This window comes from Cornus florida, unplaced genomic scaffold, assembly GCF_030987335.1.
Source record: "Cornus florida cultivar Cherokee Brave unplaced genomic scaffold, ASM3098733v1 CherokeeBrave_3.0.0_Hap2_Chr01, whole genome shotgun sequence".
NCBI classification, from domain to species: domain Eukaryota; kingdom Viridiplantae; phylum Streptophyta; class Magnoliopsida; order Cornales; family Cornaceae; genus Cornus; species Cornus florida.
Genome location: NW_026775571.1, coordinates 26,924,680 through 26,947,851, shown reverse-complemented (window position 1 = coordinate 26,947,851; position 23,172 = coordinate 26,924,680).

Below are 23,172 nucleotides of genomic sequence, written 5' to 3'. Positions count from 1 at the left end.
GTCATGCTCAAAATTTTGAATTTCAAAATAAACACTGCAAAGCACCATTACCCCCAAACTTAAATGGCACAATGTCCTTAATGTGCAAAGAGAACAAAAGGAAAGAGTATACCAGTGCAATTAAGGTAAAGAATGGCTGGGATAAAAGTATCCAAAGTGGGTGGCATAGCCCCCCCAAACTTGGGATTAACTGTGGTCCTGAAATTTTGGCACTTGGATAAAACTCATCAAATAACAAAAGGGATAATAACAGTGTACAGTGGACATGCAAGTGTAATTGGTATAGAAACTGAAAAATAGAGAGAGGTATAAGGGTGGTCCTGAAAATTTTGGGCAGTACTCTCTCTCACTTAAGTTATTGGGATGCACCTGATGGAGTCAAACAGATAGATATAAGAAAATATGACATCCATACAGAAAACATATATATAAAAAAATAATAATAAATAAAGTACAGTACATCCAGTATCAAAGCCTACAGACACGGCTGCAAAAATAATATAACAGTATAAAAAATTTGCAGAGAGCACAAATATATAAGATGGTTGGAGGAAAGGGATAGAGAGATCAGGAAGAAGAGGTAGGACGGGCAGGTCGCACTCCGTGGATGTCTCTAGATAGATCTCTGAATGCGGTCATGATATCCATACAGAGGGAAGCAATATCAGCTCTAATGGAGACAACATCCTCTCGGAGAGAGACCGTGTCAGCGCGGATAGATACTACACCATCCTCCAGCGCCTGGAGTCGCTCTCCAAAGCTAGGTGTCTGTGCTGGAGCTTCAAGTACCGCTGGAGCGGGAGAATGATGCTCCTGAGCCTACTCCGCATCGTGATTGGGTGACCCAACTGAAGAGTGCTGCTCTGCGTCCTCTGCAGGCTGTTCCAAATCAATGTGCATATGTACGGCAGTCAGATCAACTGGTATATAGTCCGCTACCGGGTCTACTGCTAATGCTACCTGCTCTTCGGCCTCTAACTCCTCAGCTGCCTCTATAGCATCGTCCCTCAGACTCTTGATAAAAGCATTGTAGCTCTTATCCCAGTCCTTCTTCTTGAAAGAACAGGCCCCAGACTCAGTCTGCTCTCGTGGCTAGAAGGGATAGTGCTGGTCTCGTAGAATCTAGGTGATAAGGTGGCCAAATGGAAGATACTTAGCCCTTTTGGGCTTGGCCTTGCTGATGTAGTCGACATACAGCTTCATCATAACGCTCCAGATGAGTGCTGGAATAGATAGCCAATGCCCTGTATAGAGTGCGTATAGAGCTGTCAGATAGTCGCCACGCCTCTGTGTCTTATGGCCTGCCATAAAGATGTTACGGAAACATGACAGTCAAAAAACCAAAAGTCATCTGGAAAATAGGTCCGGGTGGCATAGGTCTCGCCACCGGCATAGTCACCTGTAAGTAAAATGGTCATATCTGCATATGTGAACCTTTAGAGAGTGGGATATGTGTCATGTAGCTCTGGAGGGCAGGCGTGTGGACACTGGCAAGATCTGGACAATGTGTCCACAATGATGCAGATCGGGTAGCCATCAATGGTGGTCCACAACTCCGCCAGGTTACTCGGGGCAAGCCAGAGGTTCTGGTAGAACATCTGGATCCACCTCGTGTACACTGGGTATGAGATAAGGGCTAGTATGGCTGAGATGCCCCATCTGAAGATATCATCATATGCTAACCGGGTAAGCACCAATCGGGAAAAGAAGTCTGTGTCCAAGACCGACTCATACGCCACTCGAAGGCGTGAGTATCTACGTAATGGTTGGTCTAACTCCTGGGCTGGCTGAGCTGGCGATGGTGGTGGAAATGGTATGTGCTCAGCCTCAACATCACCTTCTGAAGAAGATGCTTTGTCTGAAGACTATAGGCGGCTGTCAACTGGGGACTAAGGTGGAGTGGGCTCCTGGGCATGAGATGGACCCACCTCGTCGTCCAAACTTGGCCTGCCCCTATGGTGATAGTGTCCGAGGACTACAGTCTTGACCCTAGCTATGGTCTACATAATAAAAGGAAAAACTTGCAAAGGAAGTTAGTGCCGATATAAAGAATTAAAGCACAGTTCATAGAATCATGTATGTCAAATAGGATAGACAAAACAGATAGGGAACATTAATCTATTTAAGTGACAAGGAATAAGTGATTTGATGTGAAACATGCGAGAGAGTATAAGTATGGAATGCATCCAATGTGGAGCACATAGGTATTGGGCATGTATGAGATGGCATAAAACACAAGAGATGGTGTGTGAGATTCGTGAATCAAATCTGTGAAGTTCGATCGATCACAAAAATGTGAGATCGATTCATGTTCGATCGATCAAGAATGAGTGAGAACGATCTGTGATAGATCGATCAAATAAAAAGTTCGATCGATTGAACTATGAAGTGAAATTCGAAAAGTCACAGATCTGTGATGCGGATGGCACGGGGCCTTCACGAACATGGTCGTGGGCCCATCAACACAACAAATCAACCTATTGGGTCACTTAGTTCAGCCCAAAACTCCAAAATCAAAACAAATCTCAAAATATATACAACCATATATACATATATATACACATATATACAAAGAGCTTCAAACTTCATCAATGGAGATTTTCAGCATCAAAATAGCTTAAATCTAGCATTTAAAACATGTATTGAACAAATTGAAGCTTGAAATCACAAGAGGGAGGTTCGGATCTCATCGGAGTGAAGAGAGAAGTGGAGATGCAAAGGGGGGTGAGATGCGAGTCAAGATCTAAGAGGAGAGAGAGTGATTTAACGCCTGGGATGCTCGCCGGAGTCTCACCGGAGATGGGGAAGAGTTGGGATGCAGCGGCGAAGGGGAAACGAGGGTCTAAGATCGATTCAAGTTGAATCAATTGAATGACCCTGAATCAATTTTAAAAACATTTCCTTGCTAGTTCAATCGATTGAGTTGAATCTTAGATCAATGGAACTGACATTGATCTCTCCTCTTAAGTGACAAAGTATTTTTGTGATTTTTGATGATTTTTTTTTTTTTTTAATTTTTGAAATTTAAAATAAAGTCAAAATTGAAAAACAAAGAACGAAGATCAATCTCCCCAAGATTGATCACAGAATACATTCGATCGATCGAAAATGCATAGAATTGAAGAAATGTTCGACCGATGAGACAAAGAGGATTTTGGATGCAGGTGGATGCAGGTTCAAAATTTTTCTAAGTGTTGGAACTGCAGATCAATCCAAGATGAAGTTGGATAGATCGAAGAAGTTTAGATCGATCTAGGAACAAGTTTGAATGATGGGAAATATAGCTGAAATATGCAGGTTTTGTTCGAACCATTGGATAGAGAGTGATTTGGATGCAAGTTTGATGCAAGTGGGAAGTTCAATCGATCAAACTCATTCTGAGATCGATCGAACTTATGAAAATGGCTCAATTTCAACATAAAAGTGCACGCAATCCTAATCACAATTCCTAGCAATGCATATGAACCCAAAGCCAATATCTAGACTTCGCAAGAAATGAAATTAAAGAAAGAAATGAGGGAGTAATAGGGTTTTGACACCCTACGAAATGTCTTGGTAGTCTTTAACGTCTCTAGTAAGACGTTGGGCTCTTTTAGCCTAGATCTAACATCTTATACTGCATCCCCTCCTCAATGGGGTGATAAGTGCTTTGAACTCCACCCAACAAATAGTTCTTTAAGGAACTTGTTGGATTAAGCTCAAAAGACGTTTTCGGTCCTTAGTCAAGACAATCTTTGGGCTTCCACGCCCTTTCAAAACAAGATTTTGAAACAACTTTCTTTGGTTTCAAGGTTGAAGATGGACTTTTTGAAACTTTGGTCTAACACAAAAACTTAATTCCTTCACTTTTGAGGTCATAACATTTCTCTACAACATTCATTTCTTCACGCTTGTCAAATGAATTGGGGGTTGGATTAAAAATATTCAACTTTACCTTCATGTGGCCAAATAAAATCTTCACTATCCCCATCCTACAATTAATGTTGGCATACGCAGTTGCCAAGAAAGGACGGCCAAGGATAACGGGAATTTGGCTCTTAGGATTTAGGACCGGTTCCGTGTCAATGACAACAAAATCAACAGGAAAGAAGAATTTATCAATCTTAATCAAGACATCCTCAATGATACCCCTAGGCTTTTTGATTGATCGGTCAGCAAGTTGTAAAACTATCGATGTCGGTTTCAAGTCTCCTAAGCCTAATTTGACATATACCGAGTATGGAAAAAGATTAACACTTGCTCCTAGGTTAAGAAGAGCCCGATTAATGATATGATCACCAATGATAGATGAAGTGGTAGGTGAACTGGGGTCTTTAAACTTTGGAAGAGTGTTATGCTGCAAAATTGAGGTTACTTGCTCGGTTAAGACCATTTTTCTAGGTGCTTGGCTTTTGTTCTTCCTCTTTTGGGTGCATAAGTCTTTTAAGAACTTGGCATAAGCCGGAATTTGCTTGAGTGCATCCAAAAGTGGAAGATTGACTTTTATTTGCCTAAACACTTCCATGATTTCATTTACTTTGGCCTTTTGCTTGTCATTTGAAATGGATCATTTTAAGGCATCCGGGAATGGAGCTTTTGGTTCAAAAACCTTTTCAAAATTTTTCTTTGAAGTCTCTTCAACACAAGAAGTTTTCAAAACATTTTGCACATCTTTCTTTTCAAAATCACTTTTCAAATCACTTTTTAACACTTTCTCATTTATATAGTCATGCACATGCAATGAAGGAGGAATAGGATATGAAACGGGACGGGTATCAACTTTTAGTTGCACTGATTTACTCTCTTCATTAGACATACCCACTTGGTTGTCCATAATCTTTCCACTTCTCAAGGTAGTCACCGCATCGACATGCTCTATTGTGTGACCTTCCGATGAGGAATGAGTCTCCACAACACATTATTGCTTTTGTGGGGTATTCAAAGGCATTTTTCCTTTCTCTCTAGCATTTAAAGTACTAGCTATTTGTCCTACTTGGTTTTCTAGCTTAGCAATAGATTGAGAGTGAGAATGAAGTAATTATGTGTTTGCCTCTAAAGTGCCCAAAGCGGTCAAAACTTTCTCTTCAAAAGCGGGATTTCTAACATTTCCTTAGGAATATGATAGTTGATTAGGAAAATGAGAATTAGAAAATTGGTTTCCTTATGATTGGGATGATGATCTAAAACCTTGGGAACCTTGGCCTTGTAGTGGAGGTGGAATGTGTTTTCCTTGAAAACAACCTTGGGAAGGGTTTGAGCCCTCCCCTTGGCTTTTCCAAGAGAAATTCGGGTGATTCCTCCAACTAAGATTGTAGTGATTGCCATAAGAATTGTTCCCTTGATTAGCAAAAACAGCATTTGCTTGTTCATGATGCTCACTTTGCATATGTCCATGGGGACAATTGGAAGTAGAATGTAAAACACTTGAACAAGCCATACATGTCTCATTAGATACATGATGAGAATGGTTAGGGAAAGAAGATACTTGATTCGCCGAGTTTTGGTTGATCAAAAATTGATCAAACCTTTGAGATAATGATTTCATTTCGGCGGTAATTTCATTGGAGTGGTCGACTTGATCTAAGCCAACGCTCTTTTTACCACTAGAATTTCTACCATTCTTCGAAGATAAAGTACGGTGCAAAGAATTTTCACTCATGCTCTCATAAAGACACCACACATCATCCTCATGCCTATCAATGTAAGAGCCACCAATGTAAGCATCAACCATGCCCTTGTAATTATCCGATAAGCTCTCAAAGAAATATTGAACTAATTGCCATTTGGGTATGTCATGATGTGGACACTTCCTAAGCAATTCATTAAAGCGTTCCCATACCTTATGAAATGTTTCCCCATCCCCATATGAAAATTCCCTAATTGAAGTTCTTATGGCATTGTTCTTAGAAACCGGATAGTACTTTTTCAAGAACTCTTGTTGCATTTCCGCCCAAGAAGTTATTGAAAAAGGCCTAAGATTATTAAACCAATATTTTGCCTATCTTTTAAGGGTGAATGGAAAAAATTTAAGCCTTAAGACCTCTTCCGGCATGTCCGTATATTTCACGGTGCAACATACTTCAAGAAACTCATCCAAATACTTGTAAGGTTCTTCACTTGGAAGTCCATGATAGTTAGGAAGCATTTGTATGGTTTGTGGTGGTTTGTGGTTTGATTTCATAGTGGTGTGCTCTAAATGGTGGCAATTGAATGCATGTGGGTGCATTATATTCATTAGGCACATAGTGATCTCTTAAAGCAAGGAGAGGATTAGCAATTAGAGGTGCAACATGGGCACCTTAGTTGCCTTGAATGATGGGAGGTGGTGGAGCATAGATTAGCTTTTGCATTCCTAATGGAACTTGGCCTTGTTGTTGTGGTGGATAAACGAATGGCCTTGGCATGCCTAATGGTACTTGCATGTTATCATGATGCACATTAGGGTGGAGGATACCTTGTTGGTCTATGTAACCAAGGTCCTCCACATGGTCCTCATTGTGTCCTTCCATTGATGAAATGGATTGACTAGAACTACCTCTTCCCCTAAGGTCTCGAATAATGGATTCAAGATGAAAATTTAAAGGGACAAGAGTGGGTCTTAATGATCTACGACCATGCATGCACAATGCAAAATAATATGAACTAACAACAATCAACAACCTTCCTCCACATTTAATGTTCCCATACTCCCATGCTTTAACAACAATATGCAAGAAAAGTAAATTGCCTCCACGTGGGCTCATGATTTATCTAAGAATTGAAATACAAACCTCCACGTGGGCCGACGATTTAACTAAGGATTTAAGTAATAAAAAGCTCACAAAGGTCCTTTAGCACTTCAATTCCAAATTTTTAGCTTTTAGCTTAGCAATTTTTTTATGATTTTAGCATTTTTCCTTGCTTGCTTAGCTCCTTTGCTTAGAATACTCCTTTGCTCACCTTTTTAACCCAATGATCCTAGTCAAACAAGAACAAAGACAATAAATAACAAAAATTGAAAACAAAGTTAAGACACGATTAAAAGAGTACTAATTCCTAATTGATTCCACAAATACGACGTTGCCAATCAATCAATCCCCAGCAACGGTGCCAAAAACTATGGTGACTTCCCAAGGGTGCGCACAAAATAATGCACAACACTTTGAGTTTGGAAATTGGGCACCATAATTTAAATTTATAAACCGCTTAACACCTATACTATGTAGTATGAGTGAGAAGGGATCGTCCTAATGGATTGAGGTGTCGTACTAGGTTAAGGAATCAAGATTAGGGTTAGTAGGTCGAGTGATCAAAATAGTGGTAGGTGCTTGAATTACACTAGATGCAATTTAAACTAAAGTAAACAATAATGCAATAAAGAGAATGAAAGAGAGAGAGATATCTTGGGGTTTAGAGATCACCACCAAGCATAGCTTTTCTACACCGTTAATGAATGATTAATGAGGGGAAAAATATGTATTGCAACAAAGTGTGTGTGTGTGGTTGTTCCAACAAGCATGGATGACAAATTAAGCATATATTGTCTAAACAACATGGTGGATAGCACAACATATCAAATTAAGCCATTAATCCTTTCTTTAAGCTCACAATCCAAACACATCACAAGGTTAGAGATATATGTTACTTGCTTTCATAAGTATGGAACATCAACAACAAGCATGGATTGTCCTCCCATTTAACAACTACACTACAACTAAGCTAATGACATGAAATTAAAGTAATTAAACTAAGGGAGAGGTACAATCCATCAAGAAATGAGTATGAACCATCAAATAAACCACAAGAACATACCATTAAACACTATGTCTTGACAATCTCTAGATCTATAGCATCAATACACATAGACATGCATCAATAACATAAGAAATAGAGACAAACACATGAACATCTATTCTAGCATACATAGACATATGGATAAAATGAAATGATCAATTGGAAGCATTAAACCACATAAATTATTGAATAAACAAGATCTATATATATAAAAGTATCAAGACATGAATCACAATACAAATCCACTCAAAAATATATAAATCAAGAAGTAGAAAGCATGATTAGGGCTAACTCTAGACCCAAGAGGATGTCTAGCCACTCATGGATGATGTCCTCCAACCCTCAAGGGCAAGCTTCATAGAAGAAATCTACTCCTTGGTTGATGAAGAGTCTCCAATGGTGTCTCTAGCCTCCTCCTCTCCTTTTCTTCCTCACTAAGTATTATCTTCTCTAAGTATGTGTATATGTGTAAAAGTGGCTCATATTCCTTATATAGGTAGGTCAAAAATCACCCCAAATGAGCTGGGCTCGTACACCAATAACCTGTAATGATTGGATATGAGACAACTTTTAATGAGCTGGAATTTTGATTTTTCTCAGGATTTGGGAAGTTCAATCGATCGAACTTCAGGTACGATTGATCGAATATGGTTAAGATCTATCGAATTGAAGCTGGATCGATCCTCAATAGCGGCACATTTTTAGATAAAAACAAATCTGAGATATTTTGAAGATATTTTTGGGAAAAGGACAAAAGTGGTTGGTAGGATGGTACAGTAAGATAAGATCTGGCATGTGGATAAGGACAAGAAAGTTTGATCAATCAGAGAATGATGTTGGATCGATCAAACTTGTGGGATCTCTGAAGATGACATCATGGCCTGGATCTATCTTGAAGTGCTGAGATCGATGGAAGTTGGATCGATCAAACTTTTCTTGAGATCGATCAAAGTTGCTGAAATTCCACCATATGCTTCCTTTTGCTCTACTTTGCTCCTTCTTTTGATTCATCCCAGAATTACTTCATTTCTACTCTTATTTGGCTGAGTTAGCTTATTTTGGGGATAAGTACCTGAAAATGGAAATAATATGAAATCAATACAAAACGAGAAAATAAGATAGATAAAGGTTCTAGAATACCTAAACTTAAAGGGTTTAAATACGCAATTATCAGTGCTCATCACTAGGCAAAGGATACATCAAACTGACTTTTCAGCTCATCAAGCTTTGCCGGTGCCATATGGTACGGTGCCATAAAGATGGGTGTTGTACCGGGAATGACATCAATGGCAAAAACAACTTCCCTTAAATGAGGTAACTCTGTCAATTCCTCTGGAAAGGCATCAACAAAGTCCACAATAACTGCCGAAAGAACACGAACCAAATTGTTATCCTCATCAACTAGTAAACTAGCCAAGTAGGATCTATGGCGACTCCAGTCACCGATGCTGAAAACCATCACCGAGCGGGAATCGCTCCGATCTCCCACAAAATGAAAACAATCTCCATTAGGAGAGCAAACAAACACCCTCCCACGGAAGTAATAGATCGTAGCCCAAAAGAATGACAACCAATCCATCCCAAGAAAGACATCAAAGTCATCATGTCATGAACAACGAAATCAAACTCTAAGGTCTACCTAGCTATCTCAATAACACAACCTCGACAAACACGATCTAAAGACACTGGACCCCCAATTGGTGTGTCAATATAAAGAAGACTATCTCGAAGTATGACTTCCAGACCCAATGAATGTGCAAATGATGCAGAAATAAAAGAATATAATGCACCCGTGTCAACAAGAACCCGTGCCCAAGAACTAAAAACTGGAAAGATACCTCAAACTGAAGAGGTGCCTGCGAAAGCATCTGCCTGTGGAAGAGCGTAGGCTTATCCCTGACCCCTTGAGCCCTGTTGTGAATAGCCATGATAGCCTAACTGATGTGAAGAAGCAGTAGGAGTAGAGCCCCTGGCTGGATAAGTGCCAACTGGCGTCACTGGCTGTGGTACCTGAGGAACTCTGAAACCAGACTGAACCACTACAGACTGTGCTGGTACCATCTGTGAATCTGTACCACCACATGACTTATTCAATAACTTTGGACAATCCTTCTTGAGATGACCTGGTCGCTTACAATAGAAGCAAGCTCCCTGCCCTGTTTTCATAGAAACTGATGTCTGACTGGCCTGTGGTTGAAGCTATGAACAGCGAGGCTTGATGTGCCCCAACTGCTGGCAATGGTAACAAACCACGCCTTGGGCTGATCTTGAAGATACAGGAACTGTGGGTGCAAAACGAGTTTGCTGCGGTGCCCTATATAAGTGAGTATTGTTCCCTGCCTTAGTCTTCTTCCATTGACTCCCAGAAGATAATAGATTATCTCCGCGAGGCTGTTTGTGTGAACCCCTAATCCGTGACTGATCCTATTCCTCTGCTTCAGCTAGCATAGCCCTCTGGACCACCTCTCTGTAAGTCCTCAAATCAAGAATTGAGACCCGTGGCCTGATGTCAAGACGTAGCCCATCCTGAAACTTCATTGCCCTGGCCTCATCTGTCGCCATCATATCCTCGGCATAACGAGAGAGAGAAGTAAGTCGTGTCTCATACTCAATGACACTCATGGTGCCCTAATAAAGACCCATGAACTGTATCCTCATCTTCTGCCTTATAGCCCTCGGAAAGAAGCGCTCGAAGAACAAATCTCTGAACTTATTCCAAGTCATCAACTCAACATTGTGGACATTGGTCATAGACCTCCACCAGATATCTGCATCTCCCATGAACATAGAGGCTGTCAAAGAAATCCTCAACCTGTCTGTAGGTACCGCCATACTGTCCAACTTGCGAACCATAAGGTCCAACCAAGCTTCTAAGATTAACGGATCTGAACTCCCTGCAAATGGATCAATCTTAACCCTCTGTAGTCACATGAAGTACTCCAGTGCCTCATTGACTATCGGTGCCGGTGCCGGTGTTGGAATCTGTATCCCTGCCACCTGCCTACATATCAACTCCTTTAGGGATTCAACAATCCCCTGATTGATTCCTTGAGCCACTCACTCCTCATAAATCGATGCCCATGGTGGATCAGCATCCATGCCATAAACTGGAACCTAGGCCTTCCCGGACCTCTCGTAGGCTCGGTGTCATCCACCTGCTCCTCAATGCCCTAACGTGAAGACTCTCCATGCGTGACAACCATGATGCTAGATGTACAAAATAAAAGAGGTCAACAATAACACAAGTTATTATGACCGGATGCAACTCATACTGTGAATGCACAAAACACAAAGCAAGACAAGGTATGCAACATACGCTCATGCTAAAGCAACCAAGAAAGCTGTTTTAAACAGTTAAGCACTTAAGCAAATAAGCATACATGTCAAACAAGTATGCTTCTTAAACACATAAGCATATAAGCATAAAGACATGTCATAATACCAAACGTGTTATCAAGAAACACTTAAACGTGATATAACACCGAAACATGTTATCAAAAGCACATAAAAATATCAAAGTAGATCAACAAAAGCATGATATACACCCAAAACCCGTTATCCTAAGGTGTTCAAACATAGGAGCTCTTATACCACTTGTGACGCCCCAAGTTTTGTAAACCCGGTGCGTTAGTGATGACTAAAAGATGACCTGATAATGGATCCGAAATACGAAAGCAAAAGGTGAAACACTGGTCTCTAGAGATACAATGCATCTCTAAGACACTAATGTGACCCTCAATGATGTCACGGAACCCAAAGAAAAACAAATGTCGAAGTGACGTTTTAAAACGGACAAAAAGGAACCTAAGGGCAAAATGGTCATTTACAAAGTAAAAGTGGGTACTACCGAGGACACCATTGGAAAGACAATGAAAAATTAATGAATTTAGACTCAAGAATCACTTGATTTGGAGTCCGGATGAGGAAGATACGGCTAACGAAAGAAACAGGGGTAAAAAGGTCAAAATGGTCAACCCTAGGTCATCTAACCGGTTACCAAGCCTTCCTAACTGGTTAGGAGGCCAAAAATGAAGACCACAACATTGCCCACACTCATGTAATTGGTCATGAGACCCCTTCTAACCGGTTACGAAGCAAAAAACAGAAGGTTCAACAAAGAAAACTGGCAGTAGGGGTTTTTTGACAAAAATTGAAATTTTGAGGGCCAAGATAACATTTTCTGGAAAAACACAAAAAAAGACCCCCCCCTTCCCCCAAAATTAAGTTCTCTACTTGCCAATGCCGAAGAAAATGAATAAAACATGTTGTGAAATATCCGAAATGCCCCTAGAACAGAATAGGGTAAAAACTAAAAAAAAATGCAACCTTAAGTTTTTGTTTCATCAAGAAGGGTATTATTTGCCAAAGTGAGCATGCAAGTGTATGTAATATGATGAAATAGATATGATACAATGGCTTATGGCCTCATTACAATACATTAATAAGCTTTGGCATACTAAGCCTCAAATTCTCGCAAATAAGCTACAATGGCAACACTTAAGTTTTAAGGAAAACATACTTGTAACCTTTCAAGTTAATAGCCCTTAGCTTCATGTCATACATGTAAAATGAATACTTCCAAATGTATTTAGATACACATTACATGAGGGAAGCCATCTTAGCATCTAAATTACCATACACCCATGGTAAATCAAAATATAACATCCAAAAGAAAAGCATGCGAAACATGTGCACGTCCTTATACAAAAATGCTTCAAATGGTTCATGAGCCTCTAAGGATTATGAGCATCCAAAAACATTGTCTCCTTACCTATAAAAAAACCCAAACCACTAGGGTGAGTAATCAAGTTACTCGTAGGAAGAAGCATATGCGTATAACCTAAAGTTTCAATATCATTGCAAGATCAATATAGACAAATACAAGGGAGCATTCCACTTAACGTCTATGTTCAAGGTGTTCTAAGGGATCATCTTAAGCTAACTTAAATGATTCTATAACAATGCAATAACAATATCAATTTGCAAATAGCAAAAATTACGAGTTATAATTAAACATTGGTTGCCAACTTGGAATTGAATGCGAAATCAATTAGTGGAAAACTTGGACATCACGTCTTGGGGTAAACCAAGATCAATACGGTTATTCCGGGCACTAACCCACTAGGAAGACCACCCTAGTGTGCACTATCTCAATTGGGGAGAACTCATACCTCCCGCACTAAAGCCAAACTCTAGCCATGTCACTTGTAAGAATGTCCCAAGAGAATCCAAAATATATCAAGTTCAAAACTTATATACCATAATTTAAGGCATGTAAACCACCTTCCATGCACAAGTATTTTTGAAACCACACAAACCATGTCTTAGGGTTCCAAGTCTAGAATGGCATAACAAATGACAAGTTCCAATTATGATGTAATGCATAAAATAATATCACTAACTTATCAATTTAAATCATGCCTCAACAATAAGCTTTATCTTCTAAATCTTAACATTTTAGCAATAAGCTTCTAAGATAATTACAAATGGTAATCAAAAAGAGTATAGAATTATCATTACAATATTTATAGCAATTCAAGTTAACAAGACTTGCATATAACATCAATAATTCTACTAGAGTTCTATAGCACTACCACATATGAAGATACTAGAACTTAACACACTACAAGGTCATGTAATCCTTCTATACAAGGTATACACATATCATACATGCTTATATCAATAAACCCTAAGTCAAAAGTGAGGGTTTCCTATAATATGCAAAACTATCATTTTAAAAGCATATACACAATATATATTAAACCCCAAAGGATTTTAAAACACTTATAATATAAACATACTACCACCCCTACCTCAATAGAGAATTGAATCTCTATAATCCAAAGCAACCAAGCACAAAATGGATGAAAAGTCTAGGGTTAATGAAGAGGAAAGCAAAAGGAAACTTTTGTCTCCCAAGGTTTTATGTCTAAGGTGAGTGGAAGGAGGCCAAAATGAAGAAGAAAGCTATTAACCAAGCTTTTCTCCAATGGTGGCTAGGTTAGGGCTTTTGAAGAACAAGTGTAAATGATAAAGAAGAAATGAAAATGGTGAGTGGAGGATCTAGTATTCCTCCACTCACTATATGCTCTTACACTACCTCTCACACACACACAATGCAAGACTTATTTTGGTGCCTACGCTTGTCACAAATTAATGGCTCCTTCCTAAGCTTAATCTTAAGCCTACACTTGTCAATCATCTAAGCCAACTAGTGCTCCAATCCTAGGCCAACAAATGAGTGAACCTCCACCCTCCATGTGTCAAGAAATTAAGATTCCAAGTTATTCCACCCCAATGCCAACAAGTGGCACCATGAGAGTGTGACAGTTGTCACACTTTTCAAAAATTACAAAAAGGTCTTTTTTGAAAATATCTTGCAAATTAAATTACAAAATGGTCCCTAAGACGAAAAATAATTATTTTTCATGATTAGACTAAAACCCCAAAAATCAAGAATATTTACAAGATAGTATGCATCCATGCCCTTTATGAAAAAGTAAGCAACTAGAATGTATCTTCTACAAAAGTAAAAATACAAATGTCCTGGAAAACAAATATCGTGGATGCATGCAAAGCCGAAATCAAATCCGAGCACAAAAAGTTAGGTTATGCAAAGAAAAATGATAAATGGGAAAAGGACGAAATAGGGAAAGGACGAAAAAAAGAAATCTCCGAAAAAAGAAAGGAAGGAAAAAGACCAGGTCATTACTTTTTTGCCTTATTGGAATGTGATGAAGGGTTTATTAGGAATATTACAAAAATATTTAATCTCACTATAGAATGGAATGGCCATTACATAAGGTTTAGTAATGGAACGGAATGACCATTCCATTCCTGCACACTAAACAAATGAATAGTTGGAATGGGCATTCCATTCCAGCACACCAAACGTAGCACTATAGTCATGTCGACAACGATAGTTATTTAATATGGAACTGGTAGTAATGCTACGATGAGGTCTATTTTGAATTGAATTTTTCGTATATTTTGGATAGAAAAAATAATGTACAAATTATATCATGATTGATGTTATCAATATTAAAGTGATCTCATTATGAAATAATTAGTTTTAAATACCATAAAAGTGTAATATGGTACACAAAAAAAAAAAAAAAAAAAGATAAAAAATAAAAAAAAAAGCAAACAAAAAGTGTAAAATTTTAACTATGAATGAATTTTGGCACGAAAGTTTGGTTGACTAATTCTCGTACGATCATTTTTCAATAGGTTAGATTCGGTAACTTCTCACTATTTGTACATGATGACGAAAAGCTCATCATAGATGTCATTAGATAGACCTTATTATGGCACTATTCTATATCTTTTTCTTTAAAATTACAACTAGGGTTAAAATCACAAACTAACCCCAGCCCCCCTCCCTCTTCCCATCTACTTTTATATTTGTGCATAAAATCCTAGTAGAATTAAAAAAAAAAATAAAAAATAATAAAAAAAAAAAGAGAAAAAGAAAAAAAGAAAAAAGAGGCTAAAACATTGTCCCCATTTACGTTACTTTGTCGTCAAAAGGGGGGAAGTGTTTATGACATACTCATGTTTAATCGTTTTATGCTAAAAATGTCCCTGAGGCTAAACCCACACCTTACTAATCTCTTCATGCCAAAAATGCCCTCAGTTATCTTCAAGTAAAGAAGAAAGACAAATTGTATTAGAAAGACAAATTACCCATCATTTAGGGCATTCGAACTCTGCGTGAAAACCTAAACTCCCTTATTGCAACGCTAATTACCACCAGATATGTTGATTTTCTAGGGTTAGGGCTTTTTTGCTCCCCTCTTTCTCTCCTATCAAAAACCCTCCACACCATCATTGGTTTATTTCCTCCTCTTGTTTAGATCCACAAAGTCGGTCCTGCAAGCCCTCAGAAATATACGAACAAAGTCATACCTTTGTAGGCAACATATAATTGTCCCATAGAACGTGGGGGACATCGTATTCCTTTGTGTCCCATATAGATATTGTAGGCGCATAAAATCTTAACCCAACACTGAGGTTCAATCCAAGAATTTCAATGCTTGAGCACTTAATTAAGAATAATGAAAAGTTACGAAACACTTCAAAAGTTATTCAAAAGAAAAAGATAACTCTTACAGTCAAAACAACCCATCTCTATTTGGGTCGTTTCCCCATATTTATTGATAAGCCAAGAGGGGGCTGAATTGGTCTTTTTACTTAACTTCTTTTGACAATTAGAATGCTTTCACTAAACACACAATGATGAACCATTCAACAACACATACACTTAGATTTTACAAGGAAAATCACTCTCAACTTGAGATCAAAAACCTTGATTCTTAGCCACAGCCAATGTAATCTCCACTAGTTGTGTGCAAGTAGTTACACACTTAGCTATCTCACACTCTACACACACCCTTGTATAAGTTGAAACACTAGTTTTTATAACCTCTACACATACACTAGCTCCACATAGTGCACATAATACTCTCCTTGTGCTAAGCACCCCTGCTTGGACCCTTCGACCTCTCACAACTCACTAAATACATGAAAAGAGTGAATAACAACTCTACTTTAGCCTTTACAAAGTGAAATGAATGAAATACACAACTTAAAGTAGCAATACACAGCACGCGTATATAGTCTTCATTCTGCAGAAACACTGGTCTAAAGGCAAAATTGGAAATTCAAATGAACAAAGACCAAAAGATGAATTCCATAGCCTTATATCTTCAATACAAATATGTTTAGATGATAATCATGATGAGTATTGCACGTATAAACAATCATGGCAACGAAATAACCTTAATCCTACAAAATCTTCAGTAGCCTTGATTCAACTATAGAATCTTGCTTAGATGATAAAAGTGAAACTTAAACAAGATATAGTGATGATAAGCTCAAGTCAACAGGCTAAACTAGTAAAATAAACATCAAATGTAAATACATCAATAAAATGGTCACATATAAGCATTCTACAAATGTAAAATATCGAACCAAACTTGCCTCAACCTTTATGCAGCTTTGGAAATGGCTATATAAACTTTTGACTACTCAAACCTGACCTTCTTGCACTAGAAAATAGCTACAACCAAGCATCCTCATCATTAATAAACACTTTGATAAGCGCCGAATATTGCATATTCAAGCACCCTTATTTGCATTAGTTGAGCCCAGTTATTGATTATAATGTATAGTTTAGCTTTATTCGTTTATTTTGTCCTTGTTCAGGTCGGTTCCCCTGAAGATGGTTAAAAGAACAGTGTTAGCAAACTATTAAAGAACCAAAGCTAGCCGTTGTTGGGGACTGTTGGTTGCATCCAGTTTTTGAAGCCATCATGAGTATGAAATTGATGGCCTTGCATTCACTTCATGACAGTTTCGCGGCACCAACAAAAGATGTTAAGAAGATGGCTGAAGGAGTTGAAACTAAGGAACCCGCGAGCGCCCGCCGTGCCACCGCGGGCACCAGCCAAATTACCCATCTCATTGCCTACTTTCGTGGGGCCCTGCCACATATTCGCGGGCCCCCGCCGAGCTCTAGAGGGCACCCACCGCGCCACCACGGGCGCCCACCATTCATGCCAGTAGCCATCTTCTGAAATGCGAGCCCCGGTGGGCGCCCGCCGGCGCATCACGGATGCCCGCCATTTTGCAGAAGGCAGCTTACCTGCCCCTAATTTCTAGCCGATCCTTGTCCCCTTATCATTTTTCTGTGGTCCAGCTTCATCCTGGGGAAGTGGAGCTCGGAAAAGAGAGGGAAAGAGGAGATTTTTGGTAGAGAAGGAAAGGAAAGCTTGACTTTCTAGAGGAGGACATTTTACAACAAGATTTCTAGAGAGAGAAAGATTACAGAGGAAAGTTCTTGGGTGGCTAGGGCTGAGCTCGAAAATGGAAGGAGTCTCCAAGCTTCCTCCTTCCTCTAGTGCATCCATGGGAAACTAAACCTTCATCTAAGGAGGTGATGAAGCCCCTCCCTTGTAAGCATGTTCTAATTTAGATTATATTGTGGGATAAAAATGTAAATTCTTTGGTCATTTCATGATCTAGAGCCCCATAATTGTTGTAATGGATTTTGAATGTCTATAAATGATTATTTTGAGTTATTTATCTTGTCTTAGATGGTTACTTCTCTTAATCATATTGCTTGCACTTCCATAGTGACAATGGAAATGAGATCATGGAATGGTTTTCATGGCATATTAATAGAGAAACTTGATAGTCCATTGCTTAGGTATTTCCTTTGATGGTTTATGCTTGATTCCTAGTTTCATGTGCTTCATCATTTGATTAAAGGCTTGATGATCCTTTGCTTAAGAGAGTATGCTTGATGCTACACCCTAGTTTAGGTAGTTCAAATGTATAAACTTTTGATGGGTCATTCTTGTTTTTGATTTAATAGACTTCTTGATGATTATACGGCAATCATATGTTGCTATATAATTCTTGACCATTATATATTGTCTATCCCTAATTTAGGCTTTGTCTAACATGTGTATAGGGTTGAAGGTGGATTCACTTCCCTAGTCCCTTCTTATTTATCTCTACCTCTTTACTTTAGTGTTTTATGCATTTTAATTCTTAATTTTAGTGACAAACCAACAAATCTCTATTTACACCCTTCATCAAACTAAAGGGAATTTAAAAACCTTAGTTGCCATAAACTGGCAGTCCCAGTGGTTCGACTTACCCGACCAATAGCCCTATTTGACAATGATTTGTGCTATTGCAAAGGTTGATGTATAATTGTCATACCGATCACACTTATACACTCAGTACTCAATTCTGAGATGAATTCAGCTTTATCAATTAATCTCAAAGCTCGGGAAATGGTTATTGTTTATGTACCTTGAGTGTGTGATATAATACAACTTACATGGATTTCAAACAGGCTTAAACCCTAACATTCTATCACAGTGTATATATAGTAGTCCTTGAGTACAATTCCTACCTTAGTGAGGAAATATATCTGGCACCATCATCCAATCATTGGCCACGGAATAATCGGTAATTCCTTCTGTGAATGGGCCATAACACCCCTTCTACCTTTACAAATTTGTCCTCTAGTGAGCAAGCTAATTGACAGCTTATATGTGTATATATATCAACAGTATATATCAATCTTAATCACTAAGAAATGAATAACAGCCTGAATCTTCTCATAATAAGCTAAGCTTGTATGTGTATGCACATTTTAGCAACTAAGTTAGGGTATTTTATTCCATTCTTCTATCTTACTTTTTTGTTTTAGTTCTAATTTGTGTTTTTGTCTATTTCAGGTTAATAAGGTTCAAATGAGCTAAAAACGGTCCATTAAAGCCAGTTTGGAGTCAAGCAAATGCATCGAGAAAATCCAAAAAAAGTTAAAAAAAATTACCCTAGAGCAGTTTCGATCAATCGAAGATTCAGCAACGATCGATTGAAAGTTGGCGATTCATCGAAGGCCACGTCAACACCAGCTCAACAATCTAGATAAGGCCAAATAGATATTTTCATACCACGTCAATTTCGATCGATTGAAGCTATTCTCAATCTATCGAAGACCTCGGCGATCGATCGAGAATATGCTGGCAGCGAGCTGTTTTATTCCCACGTTGACCCGAACTTCACCTACCACGTGATTGCGAGATTGAACCAATTAGAAAGCCATTTTTTGACTTGTTCACTACTCCAAGGAGCTTGTATTTTAGAGGGAATTAAACCATTTTGTAAGAATATCTAGCTTTTTGTCTTTTTAATTTTCACATTGTAATTTGATATTCTCTCTCTAGAAAAGTCAGAGATTATGGTTTTGGGAAAAGAGAAGAGTGGAGGCACCAAGAACATATTTGAAGATATACACACTCTCTCTCTATAATTCATCAAAGAAGAAGAGGAAGAAGATGGAGTCATGTTTGGAGATAGCCCTTGAGGGTTCCATGACCACATCCACCTCCTCCATGATTGGTTAGGCTTCTCCTTGGGGTTTGGATGAACCCCAAGCTTATAAACTAAACCCTTTCTCTTAACTTTTTGGGGAATTTATCTTGTGATTAGCACTATAGCCTTGTGTATAAAATGAATCTTGGTTTATCTCTATGATTTCTATGGTTTATTTCTTCCTATTAATTCTCTAGATTAGTTGCATGTCTATGTGTAATAAATTGAGGATTATATCTCTATGATTCATATAATTTAATTCTTCCGTTTGATTCTTTTTGTGATTACATGTTGTCTTATGTGTGATTATTTCAGAATTGATCTCTACACTAGTTTTTCTATGTTAATTGCATGTCTGTGTGTGGTTAATTGAGAATCTAGTGATAGCTATACATGATTTTCATTAAATGGATTTGTCAATTAATTTGATGGATTATACTTATACTTGATGTGTTGTTCTATAATTTAATTCATGCTTGTAGGTAGGTAGACAATCTTTGCTTGATTTGATATTCCATGGCTTATCGTTGTAATTTCTAAGATTCTCTAGATTGATGTGTGCTACAATTGTTACTAATTTGATGGGCCATGCTTAGAATTGATGGGTTGTGTTACACTTAGTTTGCTTGTTTGTTAGGTAGACAATTCATTCTTGAATTTGATGGTCCATGCTTAATATAGCAATTGGTAGTCGTATTTTGTTCACAATAATGTTTTTCCCTAATTAGTTGAAAGAATGTGAATTTGTAAATGAGCTTGGTGGCAATTCCAACACCCCAAGACCTCCCTTCCTACCAATCAAACCTTATCTCAATTTAGTTATTTTAATTGCATTTTAATTTCATTGCATCTTAGTTTAATCAACCAATCTCTCCATGTAATCTTATGATCCACTAGAGTCGAAGTCCGACTACGTGTTTAATCCGTAACGATGATCCCTACTTGCTAGTGCCCATCGCGAACCAACAAGTTAAAATATGTTAAGGAGTGGCCAAGTTTGAATTTGTAAAGTGCCACTACTACCTCTAACTACTAATATAGCTAGGGTGAGTAAGGATCATCCCAAAGGATTGGGGGCAATGTTGATATGGAAATAAGGTCGGACTAGTAGGTCGAGTGAACAAAAAGTGGTTTGATTGGTTAATTAAACTACAAAGTAAATAAATTTAATACAAGCAATTAAAGTAAATAAGGGGTAGAGAACAAGAGAGAATGATCTTAGGATTTAGAGGTCACCACTAAACACCACCTTTCTAGATACTCAATGTGTAATGAATGAGGGGAAATATATGTTGCAATACTAAAATGTGTGATTGATTGAATCAATAAGCCTGGATGACTAATTAAGCATACATTGTCCAGACAACCTAATGAATAGCATAATATATCGAACTAAGCCATTAGTCCTTCATTTAAGCTCACAATTAAACACGTTAACAAGCTAGAAAATTATACTACATGCATTCATAAGCATGGAACATCAAACAACAAGCATGGATTGTCCTTTTATCTAGGAAAATAAGGTAACTACACTACAACTAAACTAGGGACGTGAAAATTAAATTAATTGAACTAAGGTAGAGGCACAATCCATCAAGAAATGAGTATGAACCATCAAACAAGCCATAAGAGTATTCCGTTAAAGCACCATGCCTTGACATTCTCTAGATTCATAGTATCAACACACATAGACATGCATCAATATCATAAAACCAAGAGATAAATACATGAACATCTATTCTAGCATACATAGACATATGAATAGAATGAAATGATCAATTGGAAGTATTAAACAACACAAATCATTATAGAAACAAAATTCATATATAAATCAAAAGTCAAGACAAGAATTACAACATAAATCCCCACATAATACAAAACATCATGATCTAGGAGGCATGCTTAGGGCTAACTCTAGCTCCAAGAAGATATTTAGCCACTCATTGATGTATTCATCCAACCCTCAAGGGCCATCTCCATGGTAAGATTGATCTTCTTCTCCTTAATGGAAACCCTAGATGAATGGAAGAACTCCCAAATGGTGCGTGTATCTTTCTAATCTCTTGGCTCTCTCCTCTACTATATTGTTGTGTGATGATTCTAAATTATCTATCTCTCCATCTAGTATAAAAATGACTCAAAATCCTTATATAGGTAGCTCCAATGTCACACCCAATGGTAAGGTCTCGTGCACTAGGGCCCCTTTAATGATTGCACCACGAGCCATCTTTCAATGAGTTGGACTCTATTTTATTTCAAACTTAAGGAGGTTCAATCGATTGAATTCGGATGAGATCGATCAAAGTATGGCTAGATCGATCAAACCTTGGCGGCTCATTTTTGGAATAGGACAAGTCTGAGATATTTTTGGGATATTTTGGGAAAAAGACAAAAGTGGTAGGTGGGGATAAGATCAAAGAAATTCGATCGATCGAAACAAAAGTTGAATCGATCGAAGATGGAAATTCTTGAGGATAAGGACAAGAGGTTTGATCTATCTTGGTGAGGCTAGATCGATCACTGTAAGATCGATTAAAGATTGGTATGATTGATCGAAACTTACTGTTTTCCACCACTTTGCTCCTTTTTTGCTCCTTTCATCCATTTAGCTTGAGATTGCTTCTTTTACACTCTAATTTGGCTGAATTAACTTATTTTGGGAATAAGAGCCTGAAAAGGGCAATAACATGAAATTAGTCTAAAACGGGAAAATAAGATAGATAAAGGTCCTAGAATACTAAAGCTTAAGGGGTTTAAAAACGCACTTTTCAGCGCTCATCACACCCCCAAACTTAAATATTCCTAGTCCCTAGCAATGAACTACGAAGTAAAGGAATGAAATAAACAACTATACAACTATGAATTGAGAAAGCAATAATTGGATAATGCCACTTTCGTAGGGAACAAGATTGCATTTAGCATATAGAACAAGCCTTTTAAACCCCTAGGTTACCCCTAATGGATGAGTGAAGTCTTGTGAGGGTTTCCAGAAATGATACCCATAAACATTAAGCTTATTCTCATAAAAGAGGCACCAATATTGCAAACAAATATTGGAAGAAAACTACCTCAAGTATGCAATTTTTCAACCATTTCTAAGCAATCTCCCAAAATCTCAACATCAAGCAAGCAAATATAGTCCTCCACACGTCAACAAAATAATCATGCAAATCAAAACAACACTAGAATCCTTTTTGAGTGGATCGGCATTAAATATGTTGCTATCTAGGTCAACTAAAGAAATGATCACATCCTTACTCTCAAACTAGTACACAAATCTAGTCCCGATCATCAAAACAAAGGGTGGACCTTTTATTAAAGCTTATTCAACTAGGTGCGCTTATTCTTTTCACTTGATTTTTTTTTTACTAACCTAGAGAATCAAAGATGGAAGTATGGTGCAATGTGTTGATCTATTAAGCTTTCTAGTGATCCATAAGGTCGAGCGTTAGGTCAATAACTCCCAAACCAGACAGCTTTAGGGCATTAGGTGTTAAAACACTCCTAAGGACTTACAAGCTCAAA